This window comes from Panthera tigris, chromosome F2, assembly GCF_018350195.1.
Source record: "Panthera tigris isolate Pti1 chromosome F2, P.tigris_Pti1_mat1.1, whole genome shotgun sequence".
Lineage (NCBI taxonomy): Eukaryota > Metazoa > Chordata > Mammalia > Carnivora > Felidae > Panthera > Panthera tigris.
The window spans coordinates 68065041-68081362 of NC_056676.1; the positions used below are offsets into that span (position 1 = coordinate 68065041).

The 16322-nt window shown below is 42.2% G+C and overlaps 2 long non-coding RNA genes across 2 annotated transcripts; one reads left to right on the forward strand and one right to left on the reverse strand.

The window, feature by feature from the left end:
• Positions 1-1170: 1170 nt before the first annotated feature.
• Positions 1171-4730, forward strand: LOC122235074. Its single transcript, XR_006213191.1, has 3 exons — positions 1171-1255; positions 1942-2100; positions 4461-4730. It is a non-coding gene; the product is annotated as an uncharacterized LOC122235074 (long non-coding RNA).
• Positions 4731-9122: 4392 nt separating this feature from the next.
• Positions 9123-16109, reverse strand: LOC102949851. The gene is made up of 3 exons (XR_001509675.2): positions 16025-16109; positions 14167-14297; positions 9123-12486 (listed from the first exon to the last, which is right to left on the reverse strand). It is a non-coding gene; the product is annotated as an uncharacterized LOC102949851 (long non-coding RNA).
• Between the last annotated feature and the right edge of the window lie 213 nt (positions 16110-16322).

Consider the following 16322-nt stretch of genomic DNA (forward strand, 5'->3'; position numbering starts at 1 on the left):
AAGGGGCCCGTATATCCACTGCCCATTAGCCTAGGAGTTCAAAGGAGAGGTTATCTTGTGGTGTCTGTGGGCGAATGAATGAAGTCTAGGACAAAATTTTGAAGAACCGCGTGCAGAGGCAAGAACAATAACTTTAGGCTAGTTGGTGTAAATGGGCAAGCTGGGGGCCTCGTGCCCCCTGCAGAATTCTGAGGGTTCACCTCGTTTACAGTTCTAGCTGGCAGCTGCTAGGCAGGAAGGCCACTTTCCCTTTTCCCACAGCCTACTCAGCTCCTCTCACCTCTCTTACAGTGCGAGGGAACAATTACAGTTCCTGGAAAGGTGAAAGCAGGGATTTGTACAGCCACAGAGAGGCGAGGCATCCATGGCATCCCCTGACCAAATCTAACTTTATTACACACGTCTCAGGCTACCTGTGGAAAAGGGGCAGTCTTATTGTTTACATTTCTAATCCATCACAGTCTGGTTCCTTTATAAAATACCGTAAAAAATGAATCACTGCAAAAATTAAAAGGCATAATTAGATTCAACAGGCATGAGCTTTCTCTGCTAGACTGTTGTAAGTTTCTGAAGACTTACTCTCAGTATCAGTACTCCTCGGAGGGGGGTGATGAACAGTTTGCAGACTTGCTCTGGTTTGGGGACAGCCTAGGAGTATCAATTTCCGAAGTTAAGCATTCTGAGAGAATACTGTGACCAACCTTTTTAAACATAAATTTATTGAAATCTCTCCACATCTATTTATTGTTTTAAAATTTTTAATGTTTATTTTTGAGAGAGAGAGGCAGAGTGTAAGTGGAGAAGGAAGGGGCAGAGGGAGACACAGAATGCAAAACAGGCTCCAGGCTCAGAACCGTCAGCACAGAGCCCGACGCAGGGCTCGAACCCACAAACTGTGAGATCATGACCTGAGCCGAAGTTGGAAGCTTAACTGACTGAGCCACCCAGGTGCCCCTCTGTATTTCTTTATCTGTCTATCTATCATCTATCTACCTATTTATCATCTATCAATTGTCTATTTACCATCTGTCTTTACCTTGCATATTATTCCCATAGTTTCAAATTGTATCCTTGGATTTTGTTTCATTTCTATTCCATTCCATTCCATTCCATTCCATTCGGTTCTGTTGTGTTCTATTCTATTCTGCACTGCATTCACTCCATTCCATTCCCTTCTGAATTTGTTTAACTTGTGGCCACAAGGGCATATCTTCCTAGTGAATCCCAAAACAATGGCTGGAAGGCTGGGAAGAAGGTATGTGTATATGGTTTTGGTAATGACTGTAACAATGAGCTGCAGTGGGTTCAGAACTTGTGGGGAAGTAGTCATTTGGCGGCCGGTGAATATCCATTTTATATTTCCTGATGCAGATTTTTAAGTAAATGATAAAAGTCACCTTAAAAAGTGAATCTGTTTCTATGTTAGGTTTGGACTCATTTGTTTCTTGATCTAAATCTTTGGGGGGGGGGTTTGATTGTCAGAAATTGTCTTGGAGATTCTTTGATTATACCTTCAGATTTTCACAATGAAATGCTGACTTGGCTAGTTTTCTTCAGATACTTTACTGCTTCCTTTAAAAAAAATTAAGAGAGCTTATTTTTTAAAATGGTACTTCACTTAGGTTTATTCTTGAACCATTTCTTGCTTTTCTTTTTTAGGGAATTAGCAATCTTTTTCAGTCCCTATGTATTTTATGTTTTCTGTGTCCTCCTAGGGCCAAATTAGCATATCTGGGACCTAATGCTCATGGTGTTTGTTTTGTTTCTCTCGGATGTGCGTTAATTTTCATCTAAACCCTGGATTTCTCATAGTCTAAGAGGCAAGATCTATAGTCATTCAGATTCTTGTATCTGTTACTTACATTCATCCTGGACCTGTGTGAGATTATGACCTTGCATTTGTAGGGGAGGAAACAAATATTTATGTTTTTACCCTCCTAGGTTTTCAGCGAGGGCTTGATGGGAGAAAAAGGGAAAAAAGGCTGGACTTCGCTGCGGCTCATAGTCTCCAGGCAGGATTCTTGAAGCACACAGGTTGTGACACTCCTACAGCTGCCTCGAGGACTTCCTTTAATGTTTCACCACCAGAGCTTTGCTCTGGTCAGTGTTCCCTCCCTCTGATAACCATATATATCCCCTCCACCCCATATATGTTAGCAATCGTCCTTCAAACATAGGGCCCACTGATACACATCGGAAGGGTCTCATGACTAATGTTTTACTAGATAGTAGTAAATAACCTTATCTTAACAGCCCCTAGCCCCTCAGGGTCCTGGAAACCTTGCTTCCAAATTCCTTAGAGACTTAACACTATTCCTACCCCCCACTAACTAAAAAGTACCTAATCAGTTATTCCTCACACTCCCAGTGTGCTCTTTGTGCCCACGGGGCCTTTTTGCAACAAAAATGGCCCAAGAATTCTTTCTTGACTGGTGGCTCTCCACCCCACACCAGGGCTCTGTAACAAAAGGCAGATCAACAGGAGAGAAACAAAGAGAAGTTTTATTAACGTGTTTATGTTATGTATACATAGGAGAGACTGGGGATGAGTGACTCGTAGTTTTGGTTAGAATCTGGTCTTAGCAAGGAAAGGTATTTTTAGGGAAGAGACAAGATAAAGGAAAAGGACTGTGGGTCTCCAGGCCAGCAAATTGTGTGAGAACAACTCTAAGGGAAACTAATGGCAGATAAAGGCTCGTCACCACAGTCTGGCATGTGGATTTCTCTCATGCCACCTCCAGGCTGAGAAGGGACTAAAATGGTCTATGGTGATTAACTTTTGTCCTTTCCGGTAGAGAGGGGAAAGGAGACGCTTTTATAATTTTATGTCTTGCTTTTAGGCAAATAGGAGAAAAGCAGAGAGCTTTTTTTCTTCTTCTTTTGGGGGGAGGGAGGTCCGTTCCTTCTTAATTGCCTTCAGTCTGAAATAATCCATATGCTGAAGTGGCATATTTTGCGGTGGCCAAATGTTGCTACCCTTCACAGTTAAGGCTTTAAAGCTTGAAAATTAGAGGACGCCGTTTTTCTTTCAATGTTGCTCCTAAGAAAAAGATCAATGAGAAATTAGTATTAATATATATATGAGATTTAATATCTGTGATTTTTATTTTTTTAATTAAAAACATTTTTAAGTTTATCTATTTTGAGAGAGAGAGAGAAAGAGAGACAGAGAGCGTGGGCAGGAGAGGGGCAGAGAGAGAGAATCCCAGACAGGTTCCATCCACACCATCAGCGTGGAGCCCGACGTGGGGCTTGAACCCACGAAATATGAGATTAGGACCTGAGCCGAAACCGGGAGTTGGGGGTTTAACCAGTGAGCCACCCGGGTGCCCCAACATCTGGGATTTTTCAGATCGAGTGCAATGAAAATCACATCTGTGATTACACAAAACTAAAAACAGATCACAGAGTAAAAACGAGAGTGAAAGAGTCCAATGAAAGGGGAGACGAAAACCATTTAAAAACCTACTCTGAACTAGACGTGGATTTAAAAAGAAGTAAACTACTTTCTTGTAGACCATAGTCATTTTAAGAACATGGATTCTAAGCCAGATGATTCATCTGACATCATTTCATCTGACGTCTTTAATATAATCGTCTTTGGGGTCTAGTAACCTTCTTAAGTGTGAAATAAGTGCAGATAAAAATAAAACCTTCATTATGGTATTTTAAGGATTAAACGAGTCAACTTAAGTATATGAAACAGTGGCCTAGGAGCTATACACATGAATATGAGCGTGACCTACTTCCTGCTCTTTGAGAGCTTCCAGTGACTCGTGAACAAAATAAAAAGCAGTGAAAGTTAAACATTCGAAGACAGACAAATGGATGGGTGGACAGGTGTGAATAACAGTCCGGGGTTATAGTCGGTAAGTGAAGAAATGGAAGCCTAAAGTGTTCGTGATTTACTTTTGGTCCCTTGGCTGGCAAGACCAGGGCTGAGAATAGGCCTCAGTAAGTCCTCTCCAAGTAGAGAACCGGGGCTCTTTGCCCTCTGCGGTGTTATTTCAGCCTCTATACTTACCAGCTGTGTGAGCTTTGGGAAGTGACTCAGCCTCTCTGAGCCTTAATATCTGTATCTATAAAACAGAGCTAATAGCAGCATCTGTCTCTGGAACTTGCTGTGAGCATTGACTGAGATGATGTGTATAAAGTACTTTACAGAGTGCCTGGCCCACAGCAAGCATTGAGATGTACCTTACCTTTTATTACTAGTCATATAAACACTTGATTTCATTCCAGTACTGCCTGTAGAGAGTAGGTGACATACTTGGAGTCATATAGTCAAGATTAGTTCTATTTTTGTATACATTTTCTGTTTCTGCGTGCAGTATACAAGACGGAAACAATCAGGAATAATAAATACAGAGAGATAAATACAATTTACAAGGAAGAGCCTTCCCAGAAGAAGCAATTAATTGCAAAACGATGTGACTTGTGTTTTTCCCTCTCTCTTTAAGCTTCCACAAGAGGCTATGCCATGCTTCAAAATACTGCAACAGAAAGAAGAGGGAAAAAAAAAAAGATTTCTAGACAATCCAGTCTGTACGAAATACCTAGGGCAATTCCTGGCACCAAAGAGGTGTTGAGTGTAAGTTAAATGGATTTTTTTATGTGATTATTGAAAATGTCTTCTACGCCTTCTTCACAAATGCTCACTACCCCCAAACAAACTACGTTTGTCAACACCAAGGTCGAAACAGTACCACAAAAGAGAAGATTTCTCTGGGGGGGGGGGGCGAGGGGGGAATGTATGGCTCGATCTGTGTAATAAAATATCTAAAAATATATGCCTCAAAATGTGAAAGAGTTACATTTATCAAAACTGTCTTTCTTTGTTCTTGTTTGAAAGATGAGTGTGGACTGAGTGAGAGTGTCGTTGAAAGCCAAATAAATTAGGGGACTCTGGGAAGCAAGACTGCTGACGAGAAAATCAGGGTCCAGTCCGAGGGTGCTGAGGTGCTATACTGTGAGCTGTGCAGCTGTGAACTCAGCGTGTGCTCACTAAGCCCCGGGATGCACACAGTCCGTGCTGGGCCCTGGAGGTAGCCAGTAAACAGTGTTCAGGTTCCCACTGGAAAGACAAGACATACCCTCAGAAGTCAACCAAATGATACTGTCCCAAGTCAATAAAAAGCCTGTAATGAGGAATCACAGTGTGAAATGTGATTCAGGCCAAACGAGAGACCTAAGGTAAGTTCTGCGAGTCATGGGAAGAAGAAAGCTCTGAGGTCTGCAAGCATCTGGAAGGCTTCATGGAAGAGGTGGGATCTTGGGCTGAAACTCAGCAGGACTATAGCATCAGGAGAGGGTGAAAGAGGGAAGTTACTGGGGCATAAGCAGGGGTTGCTGCTGTATAATGGGATCAGGCAGTGAGCGTTTGGCACTCAGGAAGCCCACTGGGGCATCTCTTGGTACTCCTGTGCTATGGTCTCATAAAACATGGCAACTGGGGGCCCAGGCTCCTCAGAGATGAATGTAAGAAGCATCCACCAAAGCTTAAGGGCAATCTACAAGAGGGATTGAGAAAGGAGAGGGTCGGTACCACCTGTGGTCTTAGGACCAAAGCAGCCACAGGAGATTAGCTTATTCCACTCTCTTTCCCCCAGAAATTGTGACTGTCCAGAAAATGCAAGACTCTGACAGAGGAGTGAACTGAATGTGCCCTCAGATCCCTTTTGCTGGCTCTTAGCCTCTTCCTGTTTGCTGGAGAGGACTGTGCCTGGGCACTGGGGCCTCACACTCCTTCAGGGCAGGCTGTTGCTAATCCTGGGTGACTGTAGGAATGCAAGGGCCCTCCTCTTTCGTCTTAAGACAAGACCACCACCGGAGTGCGGCTTACACTCCAGAGCTCTCTGCGAGATCAGGTTGCAGACTGGGGCTTCATGGAAATCACAGCCTGCTTTGGATTCCTCCTCTTCCCTCCTCTGCTTCCTTTCCTCCCCTCCTGGTTTCTTGTGGGAGTACTTCCTTAACACATTCCCTCGCACTGGACTGCTCTCTATAGGATCCGCTTCTGAAAGGGTGGGTTGGATCAAGGTTCCAGGGAGAGGATAAGCATGCTTAATTTGCTTGAGGGAACTAGACTCCCTTAGGTACAAAAGGAGGGCAGAAAAATTTGGAGAAGAGTTTAGAATTCCAGTTACTGCATGGCACCTTGCAGAAATGTAACGAAGCTAAAGAAATTCCTAATTCTTTTTTGCTGGGTATGAGCTCAGACAGCCTGTTACAGGTGCAGTTGGCTGCGTTCAACTGAAGTGCGACTGAGTCTAAGTTCTGCGAATGCATCTTGCGGTTCAGAACCTGACTATACAAAGTGTACGTGACGGACACTGCCCGTGTTCCTCGCCCAATGTCTCCTGAGGACTCGGTGGTTGGGGAAACTGCCTCAGGCTACAAGGACCGGTGGTGTTCTAAGGGCTTCCTCTGGCAAGCTAGCGTGCTTGGCCTGATGTCAGATGGGCTGTCGATGCTGCGGCATTAATATCCCCAGAGCCGTTCTCGTCCAATGGGAATTAGCGCATGACATATCCCAGATTTCTCAGTCCTCCCACGATCTCTGAGAAGCGTGCCACCGTGCCTCCTGGAGGCTGAGACCCGGTCTCCCACAAGGATATTCTCTCGGCGGCTGCTTCTTGCCTGTCCCCATTCTCCATCCCCTTACTGATATTTCCTGGGATCTTATTCCACGTCTATTCGCAATAAACCCTGTGTCAGGATCTGCTTCTGGGGGAGCCCAAATTAAGACAGACAGGTTCAACCTCAGGACTTCCGTATTCTCATGAATATCTTCTGCTGAGATGCAGTTTCTTTAAAAGGCAGTTTACCTGTGGTGCCGCTCTGCAGGTTCAGAGCACGCTCCTTTGGAAAATGTTTCAGACTCCGTAACTCATGTTTATGAATATGGTTACTCAGGGTAAAGATTTTTTTTTTTTTCCTTTTGACTCTGGTCTGAATAATCATGAGCGGTATTGCAAGCGGAATGTTTCAGCAGAAGAAAATCAGGGAAATTAAGAAAATCACAATCATTCCCGAGGTGGTCGGGAAACTCTTCTGCAGGTCACTGATTCAGCAAGAAGTTACCAAGTCTTGTGTATGCACAGGGCACTGTGTGGTGCCAGGATCGTTGTCATTGTAAATTTGATCCTGGGGAGTGCCTTCCCTAGTCATGAAAGCCGGGAGGATATTCATGGTGCTTAACTAAAAAGGAGCGAAATGGATTTCAGAATGCAGCTTGCTCAGATACTGTTTCAGGAACCAGGATCTAGAGAGGAATTCCTTCTCGTTTTTTTTTTTTTTTAATTTTTTTTTCAACGTTTTTTATTTATTTTTGGTACAGAGAGAGACAGAGCATGAACGGGGGGGGGGGGGGGGGGGGGGGGCAGAGAGAGAGGGAGACACAGAATCGGAAACAGGCTCCAGGCTCCGAGCCATCAGCCCAGAGCCTGACGCGGGGCTCGAACTCACAGACCCCGAGATCGTGACCTGGCTGAAGTCGGACGCTTAACGGACTCTGCCACCCAGGCGCCCCTTCCTTCCGGTTTTTGAGTGAAGAGAGGCCGCTCCCAAATAAGCGCACATCCAGACCCCTAAGGCGGCTGGTTGGTGCGTGCACACGTTCATTAGGTCTTGTGAAAATGTGACACATTTTTTAAAAAGATAAATCAATTTCATATGCTACCCCATGTAGTCCTCAGCTTTTTCTAATTGCTTCACAGAAGCTTGTTTTGTTTCCCCAACACGGTTGTGCGATGTGTTGTATCCTCCCACCATCTTGTCCAATTGTAACGGCGCACGGTAAGTTCACCCACTTAATAATCTCACAAGGGTTCGCTGCATGTTTGTGATACATCAGGCACTGACTTCTGGGAACGATGCCCACTCACTACCGCAACCCCTCTCCCCACCCCCATCGCTCTTGCCATGAAAAATCAATGAAGAACACATAGTCTTGACTTTCAGGGAGTTTCTCATTTATTTGCAGAGACAGGCAAAGAGCAATTTTCCAAATGGTACAGTAAGTGCTATGAAAGAAGAGAGTATGGAATGGAGAAGTTGCAGCCCATTCAGATTTGGGAAGGCTGAGAGAACAGGTGGGGCCAGGGGCGAGCCCGGAGTATGTGTCATCTAAACCTCACGTATACATGCAGGACTTAGCCCGCATGTCCTTAAGGACGTAGCCGGGTGGAGAGAGGGCATTGGAGGCAGAAAGGAAAACACAGACAAGGGTCTAGACGTGGAGAAGAGCATGGGCTGTTTGGGAACTGCAAGCGTTCAACAGAGCTGGAGAGTAGAGTCTGCTCAGGGCTGGCAAAAGAAGAGGTGAGCCAGAATGTGAAAGGCTTGCACATTCTGCTATGCAGTGTAGACCATTTTGGAAAGGTAACAGGGAGAGACTGAAAACTTTTGAACAGGGTAGTAAAAAATCAGTTTTCACCTCAGTTCGCTCTGACTGCTTCTTGGAAACTGAATTGTGGGAGAAAAGTCAGGAAGGCAGGAAACCATTTAGGTGGTATCGCAGTAGCCTTGAAGGGATCGGGTGATAGAGCGGGCTGGCATCTGGAAATGGAGAGATGTGGATAGAAGTGTTAAGAGGGGAAGAGAGGCTACATGTAAGGAGGTACGTGTGCGTGGCGGGGTGGGGGGCATGGAAAGTAAGTGTATTCCATGTAGAAGAGCCCACTGGGCTGAGGAAGGATTTAGCCTCGCTTGGGGGGGGGCTAGAAGTTTCATTTCCTGTGTTGTTATTTCCCCTTGAAGCTCTTGGCTCCCAGATCTTTGATCACGTGCTGTTACTTCCGCTCGAAGCTCTTGGCTCCGAGATCTTTGATCACGTGTGACAAAACCCCACGCACTTTCCCCTTTGGTCTGAATGTGCTGACAAGGCAAAACAAGACACTTTCACATCCTGTTCTTTAGCTCATGGTTGATTAACGGAGATTAAAACTCTCTGCTCTCCGAAGGTAGCAAGCTAGCCATATTTGGGAAAAACCATTTCCTGTTTTGATAAATAAGGCTTATTTCTGCAGCTTGCAAAGCCAGGGTGTAAAACCACCTCATTTGCAAACGTCTATAAAAGTCGAGGTGCTCCGAAGATATTTAGACTGGGGTTGATACTCCTATTGTGATAGTCTCCCTCATTTTGGTCTCCTAACTTGTCTGGTTTTTGTCTTTGACAGTTTGCCTCAGGATGGCACCTTGCCTCCAGATTCCCATCTGCTCCAGCCAGGTAATAAGGCCATCTGGAGCCTTTTGTGCTCCATTCCTGGCTGGCAACCCAGGGGACTAAAGGTGAGTCCTGATCCTGGTCCTATGTCCAGACTCTTGTCTGTTGGAAGCATGGTAAGAATTTGATTTTGATTTTTTTTTTTTTTTGAGTCTTTGGTTGATTTCTGGTGATGGATTTTTTTTTTTTTTTTGGTTTTGTAGTTAGATAATTTGGCTATCTCTGTAAGTGAATTAAATGGCTTATAGATATTTTTCTCTTTTGAATGAAAGATGACAGAAAATCATGTTTGTTACTCTTTTCTGTTTGTTTGTTCATTTTTCCCCAATTTTGAACTCAAACCAACTAAGAATTTGTACCCATTAGAGAAGAGCTCTTTTTATATGAAAAATGAGTTTTGTATTTTTAGGTTTACCCCTGATGTATGGGCTAAAATTTTGGAATAGAAGCTATAAGTTTTCTAGGTTTTTATGTATGTTTATGTGTCTATAGATATGTAATATTTTCCTACTTCCAGATGGTATTACTAAATTAGATTATAACAAAATTGTTAAAGAGTTTTATTCTAATTGACTTAGAGTTAGCTAAAGGCATATACAAATAAAGGACTATTCCTAAAAATTCCCAGATATTGAAAAAATTAAATTTCTAATACTTTCAATGTCCTCAAAATACATTCTTATAGGCAGTAATTCAAATGTTCTAAGAATTCAAGTTTACATAATTTAGGTAACTCTAGCAAATGAGACTAATTTAATATTATTGGTTTAATAAAAACAGCTATATCTTCTGAGTTGTCAGCATTAAATGTAATAGAAACATATATTTTAATTTTATGCAAGCATGTTTTTCCTCAATTTATAAAGTTTGGCTGATTTAATACACTATCATTTCAGTTACTATATTTTAAGATTATAAAAATGTACATTTGTATTAGTCAAATTAAGTCATTATTTGGACAAACTTTATTTCAAAGTAATTATATTTTGCAGTATGTCAGCTTAAAGACAGTGTCCAAAATGAATTGGTAGCTTAAAACCTTGGACTGATGCTAAATTGACTTAATTTATGAATATTCATTAGACACCTAAATCCTATCTAAGAGAAAAAATTGACGCATTAATTGCTGAATACAATTTCATTTTATATACTTTTGGACTTTTACTTTTATATAATACAGAGAGGCTATCTATTTGGGTCTGTTAATGCACATGTTCATTTTTGCCACATTGAGAAGCTGTACCTATAAGGAACGCTTATGACTATAAAAATTATGAGATGTTGAGATGTATATTTATAAACTTTGCTAGTCTGCTAGAAAATACTGGTATATGAAAGACAGTTTACAGTTATTTACTAGCAGATACTCTTTCCTTGACCAAACTTTAGTTAGGCTCCTGTGAGCCTTCTTCTAGACTAGGCTCGACCTTGGCCTGCTGAGCCCCCACTTTAGCAATGAATCCTAAGCTAGTTAATTGACACTTGCCCCCCTTTATATGGGATCATCCTTGATATCTGATCAAGCTCCTCATACCCTGCCCTAGATATCTAAGTCCTTGGCACCTGCTTTTAGTAAGAATCCTGTTCAGCCAGTTTAGCAGGAATCCCCTACTTTGGTATCTAACCAAGTTCTTCTTAGTAATTTCCTATCCACTCACCCCCTCCCTGGCCCCTTGGCTGAGATCTCCAGCTGTCTGTGCTGCATGGGAATGGGATACCAAAGTCTCTCTCCTCTACTGCAGTAGTTCTAATAAGATCTGCCTCGCGGCTTTAACACATTCCCTGGGAATAACTCTTCTCTTACACCGTCTCCTGGTTTTCTATATGCAGTAGAAGTGGCTGTAGTGAAAACTTAGAATCAATATATGTGAATGAGACTCTAACAGGAGTGATAGTAGCAGAGAGGAGCAACTTTGCACATGAAGTGTGCAGGCGGTATTTCGTTAAGAAAAACAAGAGTAGCTTTGTTCCAAAGTAAAATAACTGCTTCCCAAATGAGAGACAAGTGTATGACAAACTTGTCTGGATAGAGAAAGTTGTAGATGGTTCATGGAAAAGGAATTGTATTTCTTAGAGTCAAAGCTGGCTAAGGCTGATGGGCTTATTTATAAGATTGTTTTTATGAATCTTTTTTTCCATTTCTTTTTTTTTAATTTAAATATAAGATTTTTAATAAGAGTGTTAGTACCAAATATGCTGTTTCAAAACTAGCATTTGGTTTTCTTTCTATTAAAATGACATTTTTTTTCCTTGGATTACTGGTGTTTTCTTAATAAGTGCTTGTAAAAAATATTTTTCTTTACCTTTAGAATAATCTGCCTAGAAAACAACTATTCAGGGTCTTATTAGACTCATTTCCTATACTTTGTGTTGACTTTATCATATCTTTAATTACTCGAGAGAACAAAGTCTTTTCACTTGAAAAGAACTGGAGTTCTTTATAGTCACGTCCCTTCTATGCCTACTTTTAAATTTATATCTTCATTTTGGCTAATTAGGTAACCAACTATTATTTCTCAGTAATCCACTGTCCTATTTAATCAAGTGTTCAAATTTCCTGACTACTTTTTGTATTTTACTTTCCAAAAATCAAATCCTAAATGATATCTTTTGCCGAAGAAATTGTCAAGAAAAAAAAAAAAAGTTAAGTCTGGACCCGAGTAAGGAGAGGTATTATTGAATGAGACTATTGCAGAGAGATGCTCAAAGCCTGAGCCAGAGCAGTGTCAGGCAGGTGGGGGGGGGGGGTGGAGCGGGGGGGACAAGCAAAGTTTCTGTAAGCAGAGACCCTGGGATAGGTGCCTGTGCAAAGCAGAAGGACGCCATGCTAACAGCTGGTGTGCGGAAGGTGCCTTGAAACTTAATGAACTGCATCCAGTGTTGTACTAGTAGAAAAGTTGAGGCAGGAAAGTTGTGTCCTCGGGCACAAGGACTTGGGATTCTGGTCTCAGTTGAAGTAAACAAGCAAAAGTGCAGAAAGTTTGCAGAGTTGGGACCTAGTGGTTCTCAGCAAAGCAGCCTAAACTTATATGAAGCATAAAGTTGCCTCAGCCTTGTCAGTCCCTCTCTTTGTTCAAGGTGGGCTCAGAGAGACTCTTCATGGACAATTCAAGGATAAGGAATAACTCAAACAGCGGATGGCTGAGTGAGATAGACCTCAGGGCCACCATATTCTCAGTGATGACTCTAGAAGACCAATTGAATCATCTGTTTGGAGTGCAGGCAGAGGTCAATTGTTTCAGTGTTCTTAAATGGGATGCCTAAAATTAAAAAAAAGATAAATGTTAGCACAAAGGAATGTATTAAAGAGCCAGAAGTCAAACCATAAGAGTATCCAATCTAGTGAAACTCAGGAGGTCAGTGGATGAAATCGTTTCATTGTGCAGCACTGCTCCCTGAGTCGTATCGTGATCTTAATTATGCTACTCAGAGCTCGGGTTATCTCCCTTATCAGGGGATACATGACCTGAGCATTTCACCAGACTTTCTTAGTGACCCAGACAGCAGCTTGTCCAGAGAGCAACCAGGTTCACGCCTGGACTGCTGCAGTGTTTCTTCAGATCCTGGGGGAAAAGGCCAGTGACAAAGCAACCTAGAGTCCGAATAAGGATCTGGGAAATCATGTTTTGGTTCTCAGTGACTTGAAGTCAGGAAAAAGGGAGAAAAGTTGTACAGGTTAGTTTGAAAAGTTATAGCCAGGTATTGAAGGAATCTGCAAGAATTGAAAATTTGGGAAGGACTGACAATCTCTCTAAAGTAAAAGATTCAAATCTGATTTATAAGTAGGTATCACCACTAGTTTATCTACAGTGGGAAAAGAAGCTAATTAAGTGTCTATAAGACGAGATAGAGTTTGGATATCAATCAGCTACCTGCAGTTTACAGAGGTGCAAAATAGCTCAAAGGCAATGAATAGGGTCAGAATCCAGTAATCCAAAAGAGCATGCTATAGTTTCCCATTGAAACACCAAAGGCTCTCTACAGTCCCTTTCCCCTCTTGATCAAAGACAATCTCAAAGAAAGATGACTCTTGGTCACAAAATAAGGCTGGTCTCACTGGAGGTGGCCTGGTTATTTACATAGATGCAGCAAGAACGACGTGGTACCACGTAGGTCTTATACTGGCTTCTCTGGACGCTTTCAGAAAGAATCTCAGATTGGACTTTTCAGAGCCTCTTGAGGCTAGGAAGCCAAGCCAAAACTTTACCATCATTTTCCACCTGCAGTACCTAGTGATTTGGTGGGCATTCCTCTCTTCCTGAGGTCCTCAAAATAGCCTAGGATTCCTGAGCCTGCCAGGAAGTGACCTTCCTTGCTCACCTATAAGGCTGGGAACCCTATAAAGCCGGTTGCCAGGCCAGTTTTCCCAAGACGGACTTTGTAAGCATTGGCCCATCATGTCAACCTTAATTGCTGAAAAGCGTCTGGTCACATCTGACGAAACGAGCGTCATTCTCAACTGTGACATTATAGGCAGAGCCAGCCTTGATTAACCAATGCTTCCAGTTATGTCCTATTAACAAGGTGGACAGGCTCTTACTGAATCTATGCAAATAACTACAGTGCCACGAAAACAGGGATACTCCACGAGACTTCCCAGAATTTGGAAGGGTGAGGCAGGGCAGAGAAGAGGAATGTTTCCTTTGTGTTTCACAAGAGCACAGTCTACTAAATTGTTGTGAGTGCTAGATAGCTTGAGAGAAGAGAGAAAGTGCATCCTTACATACAGAAAATAGAACACGAGAGCATCAGCACTGTTCCAAACAAAGCCCATAATCATGAATGATCAGTTCATTCAGTCCTATGTAATAATTCTTGTTCCATTTGATCTTGGATTAATAGTCCATAAATCTATATTCTCCCCTAGAGTTCTAGAAATCCTGACTTAGTCTACCAGGGTGGTCCCAAAGTTATTTAAGCAGTGCCATCAGAAGACTTACCCAAGTACCTGGCTGGCATAGTCTGCTTCCACGGGTCTCTAAGATAATCCTTTTTTGTTGAAGACAGAGCACTCAGTCGGTAGCTGATTTGCAAGGGCTCTTCGGGAAGCATCAGAGTAACATAAAACCACCTGTGAAGGACAGAAAACTTAAAATAGCCATGGTTAGTTCATTTTGATAATTTTCAAAGGTGAAAGATCTGAGCAGAGTTCACTATAAAAATAATACAATTGATGAAGAAATTTGATTTTTATGGGACACTGAAAAAGTCAGTTCAATCAGTTTTAGGCAAAACATGCTAATGTTTAATTAGCATCGTTAATCCTGTTTTCAAAGAAGACTGGATATTATATGTAGTTTATGAAAATGGATGAGTATAATCTTTAGAGGAAAACATGACAGATACAATATCATGGTTCTGAGACATGATATACCATGAACATATATCAAGCATATTGTTAAAATATAGCAATGGTATATCCAGATAATCAAGCAATAAGTAAACTTAACCTGAATGAGTTTAGGAAGAACATGCGTGAGTAAAATAAAAATGTGTTCTTACAAGGCTGATAACTCAAAAGGCATAACTGTATTTATTAAACCAACAACATTTAAACTAGCCTCGTTTGCCAAAGATTTACCTCGTGAGCCTGAATTTTAAAAACATATTGGTAAACTTTTCTAAGAATACTTTTTTCCCCCACATTAAACATATTAGAGATTTAATTGTCTCGGTTTCTGGGAATTTCGGAAATATTTAAAATTCTATAAACTCCTATTTATCTCTTATCCAACCCAGAAGGAGCTCCTTTAAGGGACTTTAGAATTTAATGTGGTCATACCATTTGGAGGTAGGAAAATAGTACACGTGTATAATACAACATACATATACACACATACAGATGGACACAAATAAAGAGCTTATAGCTTTAAATTTTAATTAAAAAATTTTAGAGCTGGTTCAGATATAAACGCAAAGACTCAAAACTCACTGGTTCATGTAAAAGAGCTGACTCTAATCCCTGCCTCACTTTTACCTTTTTACAAGGATTGTGTTTCTGGCAGATGGGGCAAACTGAAGTAACCTGCTCAATGTAAGAGCTGAAGCAGTCTCCCCAGTAGTTGTGGAGGAGACCCTCAAGATGTACTTGGCCCCGATATGTATCCAATGGAGGCTGTGGACTACATTTTGGGAGAGTGACAGAGGAGAGACCAAGTGGCCATTGGTGTCTCCAAAGCCCATCTGAGTAAAGAAAACTTGAAGCTTATTTCTAATTAGATTTTTCAGCTGCAGGCTTTTGCTCCTGGGGTCGCTGGGCTCCTCACAGCCCCGACAGTGGTAAGGGACTTAAATATCAGGTGTCTACAGGACGAGGAGCCTGAGTGAGAAAGGAAAGGCCTGGCAGGGTGGATGACAGAGGAGGTAGAGGCGTCGAAGGGGGGAGAACGAAGGATTCTAGGGAGCTGAAGGGAAAGTTGAAGGTGGAAAAAGGGAGGCAGAGTTAGAGGAGGATGATGGGAAGGGATAGGTCTTAGAAAACACCGAGGAAGAGAAATGGCCTTGGAAGGAAGCAGTGGTCTCTGAAAATGTTTGTGGAAGAGACTTTGTTCTGTTTCTTTGTACCAAACAATAAAAGCAGGGCACCGTTTGGATGAAATCTTGGAGTCATGGGATTCAGGAGCCCTGCTCAGAATAAGTCAATGTAATCCAAGAGTCAGGGGCTTTAACTATACTCAGAAAAGCTGGAAGAAGGCAGAGAAATAGAAGGAAAAAAGACAAAAATGAAGAATAAAGCCAAGTCTTTACCATGCTACAATAGACACATGTGTGAAGCACTGGACCAGGATTTAGACTCACCACTGTGGATCCCAACTTCCCCGGCCAGGAAAGGAGCCAGCATCTGATCAGATGGCATTGACGCCTGGGTGAAGAAAGCAAGGTCCTGGGGGCATCTGACATTCTGTCAGAGTTACAGCGTCATCCCTGTGAAAGAAAAAAAATGCAATGGATGTTACTATGAAGGATGTTACTATGTTCATATGAAGGGGGTTCTTGCAATAGGGGGAGAGGAGTATCATAATAGGAAGATGCTCTAAGACTAAGTCAGAAATGTATCTGGGGAGGGATGGGTGGGCAGAACTTTTAAATGCAGAGA